This window comes from Zea mays, chromosome 7 (genome assembly GCF_902167145.1).
Source record: "Zea mays cultivar B73 chromosome 7, Zm-B73-REFERENCE-NAM-5.0, whole genome shotgun sequence".
In the NCBI taxonomy this organism is placed as follows: domain Eukaryota; kingdom Viridiplantae; phylum Streptophyta; class Magnoliopsida; order Poales; family Poaceae; genus Zea; species Zea mays.
In genome coordinates, this window is record NC_050102.1 from 173,557,200 (window position 1) to 173,569,335 (window position 12,136).

The following is a 12,136-nucleotide window of genomic DNA, read 5'->3' on the forward strand; positions in this document are numbered from 1 at the left end:
GCCTCTGTCCATGCTGGCACCGCTGCCTCTGGCTCCAGCTCATCGCAGAGCGGCCGAAGGTTCCTTTAACTAACCAAGAGCAGCCTCGGGCGGCAAGGCCGACCGAGCCGAGGGACTCCTACGCCTCCGGGATACGGATACCTCACTCGTCACCTTCGCATGAGGCAACTCACACTTGGTTAAGCGGTTCAGCTAGCCGACAAGCGAGTCCTAGTGCTCGAAATGAGGACGAAACATGGCTTCATGCCAAAAATACATCAATGTTCAGGCCCCGACAGCCACAATGAACAGACACCGGCACTCAAGGTGCCATTACAAACGGAACTCCGGTTCCGCCCCCGCGGGTACGAGCAACCCCCCACATTGGAGGGCCTGCGGGGTGACGAAACCCCAGGTGGCTCGCCGACGCCCGCTCCGGCAGCAGCGACAATGACCTCTGCTCCGGGTGGCCAAACAGTAGCAGCGATGACCTCAGGGCGGGCGCTGCTGCGACGAGCCCCTCGCCCACGTCCCCACTCGAGGGGCGAGGACAAGCTATCAAAGCCAAAGAGCCGGAGGCCCAGAGCGCGGATGGTGGCGGTGATCCCGTCGGCGACGAGGACTTCTTCAGCCGCCACCACCTCAGCGCCGACGATGGAAGCCATCTGCCCACCGGCAGATCCCCACTCGGATCCTCCTAGACGGGCGAGCACCGACCTCCACGCAGAGGCGTCATACCGGAGCAAAGGCAAGACAGCCCAAGAACACGAACGCCGCCCTAGCAGCGCGCGACGTCTTGGGCGGTCCTCTGGTGTGCACGGCGCAACGACCGCTCGTGCGGCGGGAGGGGGCACCGGGAGCCGAGCTAGAGCCAGCTAAGCCAATGAGCCCAACGCGCTGAAGCTGACGACGCTCGCGGGCGACCGGCCCCGCGTTGTCGGAGTCCGCCCCTCCCGCTAGGCCGGTGAACGCCCTCTCCCCTGAATGCTAGGGGAGAAGATGACCCACGAACCCGTGCGGGAGGTAGAGCTCCGGCTCAGCCCGCCCTCTGCCCCAGCAAGGATGATGAAGATCCTTGAAGCTGAGGGCGGGGCGGAGGCCGCAGCCCGGCTCGCTTCTCCCCACCATCGAACTGGTGGTCACCATCTTGGGTGACCACCGGCGAGGGGACGCAGCCGGACTGCCTGATGAAAATCCTTGAAGCCGAGCAATGGTTGAAAGGTACCAACTTCAGCGAAGTTGCGTTCCTCCAACGACGACAAGACGGAAGAACCGCGGGCGCTCCCCATCCGGGGGCTCGGAAGGTGGAAGGGCGCGATGCATGAAGGGAGTGCGAAGACATGGTTGCCATCCAAAGGGGTCACCCTCCTTTTAAAGGCGACTCTCCCCACTTGCGTCCTCAGCCGTCGCGGGCTGAGTCTTCGCCAACACACTCCAAGGTCCTCCCCCTACGACACGGGGGCTGGGTCCCACGCGTCATGCAAGCTGGCCCAGGGCAGAAGAAGCCAAACCGCTGCGCGCGGTGCGCGTAACTGCCCAGCGGTTACAAGCAGTCCTCCACTTTCGCCCAGACCAGCGGGTAAAAGTGTGGACCGCCATGCAGGCGGCATGCAACCACACCAAGGGGGTGCACCCTTTCGACTTCGACGCGTCCAGCATGGAGGCCCAGGCCCACACGTCATGTAATCGGCGCGCCGGTTACTACGTGCGAGAAACTGCACCACCACTCGCGCCAATACCGCGCCTTCTCGACTGCGGAACCGGTGCCGCGACTCGAGGCAACCCTGCGCATGACCCAACAGTGCCAACTGAGCACATCGGTCATGGGCCAGTCAGCCGCGTGAGAAGGCGCGATGGTCGATATGGCCAAAAGTGGGCCGGCAGTAATGGCGGCGCCAGGCGGGCGGAAGCAGCGGTCACGTCGTCGGCAGGCTCATGTCCCCTCCTGGGACAGCAAGAGAGCCCTCTCCCGCGGAGTGAAGACGACGCGCCCGTGTTCCGTTCCTCGAACGGCTCGCGCCCGCACAACGGCAGCCCCGCGAACCACTCGTCCCGTCGCATTAACTCTGCGGCAGGACAGGCGGCACCTTTGGCAGGCGAAGCAGGCGACGCTTCACCTCTGCCATAATGACCGCGTCAAAAAAGGTGCGCCACGTCGCTCGATTTCGTATCCTTTTCCTCTTCCTCTTTCTCTCTCTTGCTACAGGGACCGGGAAAGGGGATACTCCGAAAGGGATCCTTCTCCGCGAAGGAAGCGGGCCCCGAGCCCTCCTACTGATCAGAGGTTCGAAGGCTGGCCCCTCGGAAGGGTTCGACAGCCGCCTCAGAGCACTCGGTCCCCGAGCCCTCCTACTGATCAAAGGTTCGAAGGCTGGCCCCTCGTAAGGGTTCGACAGCCGCCTCAGAGCACTCGGGCTCCGCGCCCACCACTGGTCAGAGGTTCGAAGGCTGGCCCCTCGGATGGGTTCGACAGCCGCCTCAAGCCACTCGGGCTCCGCGCCCACTACTGATCAGGGGTTCGTAGGCTGGCCCCCGAAGGGTTCGACAGCTGCCTCAGAGCACGCAGAGCGAGGGATGACTCTGGGTACGTCCGATACATGGCCGAGGCTCGGGCTACGCTCCCGAGGTACCCTAGGACATTTCCGAGACCAGCAGCAGCGATTCTGTAACGGAATCCCATCAGAGGGAGGCATCGAGCCCTCGGGCCCTATCAAACGGGACCGGGTCCGGCAAATCACCTGCAGGTACTTTTGGAGCGCGCCTCTGGGCCACTAGCCGAACCTTATCGAACGGGGCACGGGCGTCCACTCGGATCACCCGTTAGCAACTCACTGGAGACACCATGTTCGGCGCCCTCCAAGGGCAACATGGCGCTTCCCCCCTCCCCTTGCGGAAAGGCGACGCAGGGGCGTATGAAAAAAATCCTAGTTTGTCCTTGACCGTCCTCTCGCTCTATGCGGAGGCTCGGGGGCTGCTCTCGCAAACCCGGCTCCGGCCAAACCGTTGACAGCGTCAACATACCAACCCGAGAACTTGGAAGCTGACTATGCACCCGGGCTACGGCCAGTTCGCATGAGGGAACAACCAGACCGGCCGAAGCATCACGAAACACGCTAAGACCTCGAAGGAGTTAAACCACTCCTCCGAGGCCTCGGGGGCTACACCTGGCGGGTGCGCTCGCGCGCACCCACCGAAACGAAATGCAACCGAGAAAGGCAGGTCCCCTTGCAAAAAAGTGCGACAAAAGCCTCCAAGCGAGTACTAACACTCCCTTCGAGGCTCGGGGGCTACTGTCGGGGACCATAATTAGGAGTACCCCCAAGGCTCCTAAATCTCAACTGGTAACCCCCATCAGCACAAAGCTGCAAAGGCCTGATGGGCGTGATTAAGGTCAAGGCTCAGTCCACTCAAGGGACACGATCTCGCCTCACCCGAGCCCAGCCTCGGGCAAAGGCAGCCGACCCTGGAGGATTCACGTCTCGCCCGAGGGCCCCCTCCAGCAACGGACACACCTTCGGCTCGCCCGAGGCCCAGTCTTCGCAGAGAAGCAACCTTGGCCAGATCGCCACGCCAACCGACCGTATCGTAGGAGCATTTAATGCAAGGATCGACTGACACCTTATCCTGACGCACGCTCCTCAGTCGACGGAGCCGAAGTGACCGCAGTCACTTCGTCGATCCACTGACCGACCTGACAGGAAAACAGCGCTACCTGCCCCGCTCCGACTATTGTGCCACTCGACAGAGTGAGGCTGACAGCAGCCAAGTCCAGCCTCGGGCACCATGGGAAGCTCCGCCTCGCCCGACCCAGGGCTCGAACTCAGCCTCGACCTCGGAAGACGGACTCCGCCTCGCCCGACCCAGGGCTCGGACACAGCCTCAACCTCGAAAGACGGACTCCGCCTCGCTCGACCCTCGGGCCCAGACTCGACCTCGACCTTAGAGGAGCCTCCGCCTCGCCCGACCTCGGGCTCGGACCTGGCACATCACAGGGGGCACCATCATTACCCTACTCCTAGCTAGCTCAGGCTACGGGGAACAAGACCGACGTCCCATCTGGCTAGCCCCGGTAAACAAGTAATGATGGCACCCCTCATGCTCCATGACGACTACGGCTCTCAGCCCCTTACGGAAGCAAGGAGACGTCAGCAAGGATCCGACAGCTCCAATAGCTATCCTTCCACAAGGCTCAAGCACTCCTCCGACGGCCACGACATCACGTGAACAGGGCGCCAAAACCTCTCCGGCTGCCACTACGACATGTACTTAGGGCTCTAGCTCCTCTCTGCTAGACACGTTAGCACACTGCTACACCCCCCATTGTACACCTGGGCCCTCTCCTTACGCCTATAAAAGGAAGGTCCAGGGCTCTCGTACGAGAAGGTTGGTCGTGCGGGAGAACGGGCTGGCGGACGGTCCCTCTCTCTCTCCCTCGCGGACGCTTGTAACCCCCCTACTGCAAGCGCACCCGACCTGGGCGCAGGGCAACACGAAGGCCACTGGTTTCCCCTTTTTTGGCTGTCTCTTCCCCCCTTCGTGCTCCGTCTCGCGCCGACCCATCTGGGCTGGGGCACGCGACGACAATTTACTCATCGGTCCAGGGACCCCTGAGAGCACCTAGAGGGGGGTGAATAGGTGATCCTGTAAAACTTAAAACTTAAGCCATAAAACTTGGTTAAGTGTTAGCACAATAATCACCAAGTGGCTGGAGAGGAGTCTCAACAAAACACAGTAACCACAAAGAGATCAATCACAGAGATGACACAATGGTTTATCCCGTGGTTCGGCCAAGACCAACGCTTGCCTACTCCACGTTGTGGCGTCCCAACAGACGAGGGTTGCAATCAACCCCTCTCAAGCGGTCCAAAGACCCACTTGAATACCACGGTGTTTTGCTTTGCTTTTCTTAATCCCGTTTGCAAGGAATCTCCACAACTTAGAGTCTCTCGCCCTTACACTTGAAGTTCACAAAGAAGCACGGAGCAAGGGAGGGATTAGCAACTCACACAAGACACAAAGATCACAGCAAATACGCACACACAGAACCCAGACTTAAGCTCAAATGGCTAGCACACTAGAACGGAGCTCAAATCACTAGAATGTCGAACAAGTGCGCAAGAATGATGTGTGAGTGATCAATAGTGCTCAAGGGATGCTTGGTGTTCTCCTCCATGCGCCTAGGGGTCCCTTTTATAGCCCCAAGGCAGCTAGGAGCCGTTGAGAGCAATCTGGGAAGGCAATTCTTGCCTTCTGTCGTCTGGCGCACCGGACAGTCCGGTGCACACCGGACACTGTCCGGTGCCCGATTTCTTTCCTTCTACAGCGAAGTCGACCGTTGGCAGCCAAAGAGCCGTTGGCGCACCGGACATGTCCGGTGCACATCGGACAGTCCGGTGCCTCCTTCTAGCCATTGGCTCGGCCACGTGTCCCGCGCAGATCGCGCGGCCGACCGTTGGCCCGACCGACCGTTGGCTCACCGGACAGTCCGGTGCACACCGGACAGTCCGGTGAATTATAGTCGTACGTCGTCGGTGAATTCCCGAGAGCGGCCAGTTCGCTCGAGCCAGCCTGGCGCACCGGACACTGTCCGGTGCACCACCGGACAGTCCGGTGCTCCCAGACTGAGCAGACTTTGACTCAACAAAGCCATCTCATTTCCAATTCGATTTTTCCTGTTTCCAGCACTTAGACACAATACATTAGTCTTTAAAACAATGTACTAAGTCTAAGAAACATACCTTTATCATTGATTTGTACTTTGTCCACCATTTTACACTTAGGCACTTGTGTTGGACACTAAATCACCGAAATACTTAGAAATGGCCCAAGGGCACATTTCCCTTTCAATCTCCCCCTTTTTGGTGATTTATGCCAACACAATATAAAGCAAGTAGAACAAATACAAAATCAATTCAAATAAGAACTCAAATTGTTTTGATTCAAATTTGACATATATGGATCACTCTTTGCCACCACTTGGTTTGTTTTTGCAAATCAAACTCAAATTTCTATCTCTAAGTCAAATACACATGTTAAGACATAAAGAGAGTCATTCCAAGAGAAATTGATTCAAGATTTCAAAAACTCCCCTTTTTCCCATAATCAACATTTCTCCCCACAAGAAGCCAACTTTTGACAAGAGAGACAATAAAAGAGTTCTGACAAACCAAAAGCTTTATCCTATTATTTTCAAAATCTCTCAAGTGGTAGCTGATCCATTTATCGCTTTGGCCCTTTATTTTCTCCCCCTTTGGCATCAAGCACCAAAACGGGATTAATCTTGGCCCTTAAACCCCATTGCCTCACCAAAATCTTCAAATAAGAGTGCAAAAGGCAATAAGGTCATAAAGATGAACTTGGAATAAGTTACCCTTTCATCGGAGTGTTGTGGAAGTCTTGCATGGTCCAAGTCCACCTTTTCCCTTTCAATCCTCCTTTGAGACTAAATCAAGCAAACTCAAGCACATGGTCAGTCTCAAAGGGTCAAGTTGTAACACATCTCCCCCTAAACATGTGCATCACTTTGCAACGGACTTGTGAGGTCCAGGGAGTGTTTGTACAACTTGAGCACCATTATTAAGCAACAAAATGCATAAGGAACATGATCAAAGGCATAAACACATGTATGCTACAATTCAATCCACGTTCCGTGAATCTAAGACATTTAACTCACTACGCAGCCTGCAAAAGGTCTTCTCATCTAGAGGCTTGGTAAAGATATCGGCTAGCTGGTTCTCGGTGCTAACATGAAACACTTCGATATCTCCCTTTTGCTGGTGGTCTCTCAAAAAGTGATGCCGGATGTCTATGTGCTTTGTGCGGCTGTGCTCAACAGGATTTTCCGCCATGCGGATAGCACTCTCATTATCACATAGGAGTGGGATTTTGCTCAGATTGTAGCCAAAGTCCCTGAGGGTTTGCCTCATCCAAAGTAGTTGCGCGCAACACTGTCCTGCGGCAACGTACTCGGCCTCAGCGGTGGATAGGGCAACGAAAGTTTGTTTCTTATAGTTCCACGACACTAGGGACCTTCCTAAGAATTGGCACGTCCCTCATGTACTCTTTCTATCGACCTTACATCCAGCATAGTCGAAATCTGAGTATCCAATTAAGTCAAAGTTAGACCCCTTAGGATACCAGATCCCGAAGCAAGGCGTAGCGACTAAATATCTAAGTATTCGCTTCACTGCCACTAAGTGACACTCCTTAGGATTGGATTGAAATCTGGCACACATGCATACGCTCAGCATAATATCCGGTCTACTAGCACATAAATAAAGTAAAGACCCTATCATTGACCGGTATGCCTTTTGATCAACGGACTTACCTCCTTTGTTGAGGTCAGTGTGTCCGTCGGTCCCCATCGGAGTCTTTGCGGGCTTGGCATCCTTCATCCCAAACCGCTTCAGCAAGTCTTGCGTGTACTTCGTTTGAGAGATGAAGGTGTCGTCCTTGAGTTGCTTCACTTGGAACCCAAGGAAGTAGTTCAACTCACCCATCATTGACATCTCGAATTTTTGTGTCATCAGCCTGCTAAACTCTTCACAAGACTTTTTATTAGTAGAACCAAATATTATGTCATCGACATAAATTTGGCACACAAAAAGACCACCGTCACAAGTCTTAGTGAAAAGAGTTGGATCGGCTTTCCCAACCTTGAAAGCATTAGCAATTAAGAAATCTCTAAGGCATTCATACCATGCTCTTGGGGCTTGCTTAAGTCCATAGAGCGCCTTAGAGAGCTTACACACGTGGTCAGGGTACCGTTCATCCTCGAAGCCAGGGGGTTGCTCCACGTACACCTCCTCCTTGATTGGCCCATTGAGGAAAGCGCTCTTCACATCCATTTGGAACAACCTGAAAGAATGGTGAGCGGCATATGCTAGCAAAATACGAATGGACTCTAGCCTAGCCACAGGAGCAAAAGTCTCCTCAAAGTCCAAACCTGCGACTTGGGCATAACCTTTTGCACAAGTCGAGCCTTGTTCCTTGTCACCACTCCGTGCTCGTCTTGTTTGTTGCGGAACACCCACTTGGTTCCCACAACATTTTGCTTAGGACGAGGCACCAACGTCCAAACTTCATTTCTCTTGAAGTTGTTGAGCTCCTCTTGCATGGCCAACACCCAGTCCGGATCTAGCAAGGCCTCTTCTACCCTAAAAGGCTCAATAGAAGAGACAAAGGAGTAATGCTCACAAAAATTAACTAATCGAGATCGAGTAGTTACTCCCTTGCTAATATCACCCAGAATTTGGTCGACGGGATGATCCCTTTGAATCATCGCTCGAACTTGGGTTGGAGGTGCCGGTTGCGCTTCTTCCTCCATCACATGATCATCTTGTGCTCCCCCTTGATCATACGCCTCCTGTTGATGAACCTGTTCATCGTCTTGAGTTGGGGAATGCACCATAGTTGAGGAAGAAGGTTGATCTTGCTTATCTTGTTCCTGTAGTCGCACATCTCCAATCGCCATGGTGCGTATTGCGGCCGTCGGAATATCTTCTTCATCTACATCATCAAGATCAACAACTTGCTCTCTTGGAGAGCCATTAGTCTCATCAAATACAACGTCGCTAGAGACTTCAACCAAACCCGATGATTTGTTGAAGACTCTATACGCCTTTGTACTTGAATCATAACCTAACAAAAACCCTTCTACAGCTTTGGGGGCAAACTTAGAATTTCTACCCTTCTTCACTAGAATGTAGCATTTGCTCCCAAATACACGAAAGTAAGATACATTGGGTTTGTTACCGGTTAGAAGCTCATATGACGTCTTCTTGAGGAGACGATGAAGGTATACCCTGTTGATGGCGTGGCAAGCCGTGTTCACGGCTTTCGACCAAAAACACTCGGGGGTCTTGAACTCTCTGAGCATCGTCCTTGCCATATCGATGAGCGTCATGTTCTTCCTCTCTACCACACCATTTTGTTGTGGTGTGTAGGGAGCGGAGAACTCGTGCTTGATACCTTCCTTCTCAAGGAATTCCTCCACTTGAAGGTTCTTGAACTCGGACCCGTTGTCGCTCCTTATCTTCTTTACCTTGAGCTCAAACTCATTTTGAGCTCTCCTTAGGAAGCGCTTGAGGGTCCCTTGGGTTTCTGACTTATCCTGCAAAAAGAACACCCAAGTGAAGCGGGAAAAGTCATCAACGATAACTAGACCATACTTACTTCCTCCTATGCTTAGATAGGCGACGGGTCCGAAGAGGTCCATATGTAGCAGCTCCAGGGGTCTTGATGTGGTCATCACATTCTTGCTGTGATGCGCTCCTCCCACTTGTTTACCTGCCTGACAAGCTGCACAAGGTCTATCTTTTTCGAATTGCACGTTAGTCAAACCTATCACGTGTTCTCCCTTTAGAAGCTTGTGAAGGTTCTTCATCCCTACATGTGCTAAGCGGCGATGCCACAGCCAGCCCATGCTGGTCTTAGCTATTAAGCATGCATCTAGACCGGCCTCTTCTTTTGCAAAATCAACTAAGTAAAGTTTGTCGTCTAGTACACCCTTAAAAGCTAATGAACCATCACTTCTTCTAAAGACAGACACATCTACATTTGTAAATAGACAATTATATCCCATATTACATAATTGACTAACAGATAGCAAATTATATCCCAGGGACTCAACTAAAAATACATTAGAGATAGAGTGCTCATTTGAAATTGCAATCTTGCCTAAGCCTTTCACCTTGCCTTGGTTCCCATCACCAAATATGATTGAATCTTGGGAATCCTTGTTTTTGACGTAGGAGGTGAACATCTTCTTTTCCCCCATCATATGGTTTGTGCATCCTCTGTCGATAATCCAGCTTGAACCCCCGGATGCATAAACCTGCAAAGCAAATTTAGGCTTGGGACTTAGGTACCCAACTCTTGTTGGGTCCTATAAGGTTAGTCACAACTGTCTTAGGGACCCAAATACAAGTTTTATCACTCTTGCATTTTGCCCCTAATTTTCTAGCAACTATCTTCCTATCCTTTTTACAAATAGCAAAGGAAGTATTTAAAGCACGATATATTGTAGAAGGACCATCCATAACTTTCCTAGAAACATGAACACTATTCTTTCTAGGCACATGATGAACATATCTCCTAGACATATCTTTATCATGCATATAAGAAGAACTAGAAGCAAACATAGCATGTGAATCATAAACATGTGAATCATAACTTCTATAGTCACTTCTAGCATGTCTCCTATTATGATACATAAAAGCATGGTTCTTTTTAGTACTACTTGCCATAGGAGCCTTCCCTTTCTCCTTGGCGGGGATGGGAACCTTATGGCTTGTTAAGTTCTTGGCTTCCCTCTTGAAGCCAAGTCCATCCTTAATTGAGGGGTGTCTACCAATCGTGTAGGCATCCCTCGCAAATTTTAGCTTATCAAATTCGCTCTTGTTAGTCTTAAGTTGAGCATTAAGACTAGCCAATTCATCCTTAAGTTTGGAAATTGAAACTAGGTGTTCACTACAAGCATCAATGTCAAAATCTTTACACCTATTACAAGTTGCAACAATTTCTACACAAGATGTTGATTTACTAGCTATTTCTAACTTAGCATTCAAATCATCATTAATGCTCCTTAAGTTAGAGATTGTCTCATGGCAAGAAGATAATTCACAAGAAAGCATTTCATTTCTTTTAACTTCTAGAGCATGAGATTTTTGTGCTTCTACAAATTTGTCATGTTCTTCATACAACAAATCCTCTTGCTTTTCTAAAAGCCTATTCTTATCATTCAAGGCATCAATCAATTCATTAATTTTATCTACCTTGGTTCTATCTAGGCCCTTAAATAAACATGAATAATCTATTTCATCCTCATCACTAGATTCGTCCTCACTTGAAGAAGCATAAGTAGAGTTTCGAGTACATACCTTCTTCTCCCTTGCCATAAGGCATGTGTGACGCTCGTTGGGGAAGAGGGATGACTTGTTGAAGGCGGTGGCGGCGAGTCCTTCATTGTCGGAGTCGGAAGAGGAGCAATCCGAATCCCACTCCTTGCCTAGATGCGCCTCGCCCTTTGCCTTCTTATAGTTCTTCTTCTTCTCCCTCTTGTTCCCTTGATACTGATCACTATCATTGTCGGGACAGTTAGCAATAAAATGACCAAGCTTACCACATTTGAAGCATGAGCGCTTCCCCTTTGTCTTGGTCTTGCTTGGCTGCCCCTTGCGACCTTTTAGCGCCGTCTTGAATCTCTTGATGATGAGAGCCATCTCTTCATTATTAAGTCCGGCCGCCTCAATTTGTGCCACCTTGCTAGGTAGCGTCTCCTTGCTTCTTGTTGCCTTGAGAGCAAGAGGTTGAGGCTCATTGATTGGACCATTCAATGCGTCGTCCACGTATCTTGCTTCCTTGATCATCATTCGCCCGCTCATGAACTTTCCAAGTATCTCCTCGGGCGTAATCTTGGTGTACCTAGGATTCTCACGAATATTGTTTACAAGATGAGGATCAAGGACAGTCCGGTGCCTCCTTCTAGCCGTTGGCTCGGCCACGTGTCCCACGCAGATCGCGCGGCCGACCGTTGGCCCGGCCGACCGTTGGCTCACCGGACAGTCCGGTGCACACCGGACAGTCCGGTGAAATATAGCCATACGTCGCCGGTGAATTCCCGAGAGCGGCCAGTTCGCTCGAGCCAGCCTGGCGCACCGGACACTGTCCGGTGCACCACCGGACAGTCCGGTGCTCCTAGACTGAGCAGACTTTGACTCAACAAAGCCATCTCATTTCCAATTCGATTTTTCCTGTTTCCAGCACTTAGACACAATACATTAGTCTTTAAAACAATGTACTAAGTATGAGAAACATACCTTTATCATTGATTTGTACTTTGTCCACCATTTTACACTTAGGCACTTGTGTTGGACACTAAATCACCAAAATACTTAGAAATGGCCCAAGGGCACATTTCCCTTTCAACCCCCCGTGGTCGAAACGCCGACAAATACTTTTATCTCGCATTTATTTCTTGTACAATTAGGAGTAGTTCTAGCCTAGTTCTAGTTTAGCCTCTCAATCCCAAATTCTCCGCTTCTCTTCGACTCTACGTCGATTAGCGGAGTCTAGGTCGGCCTGACGAGCCTAGACAACTCCTAGGATTTATCCTCCCTGACGGGGTCCCTCCCAGAAGCGAGATCTAGGCGCCGCC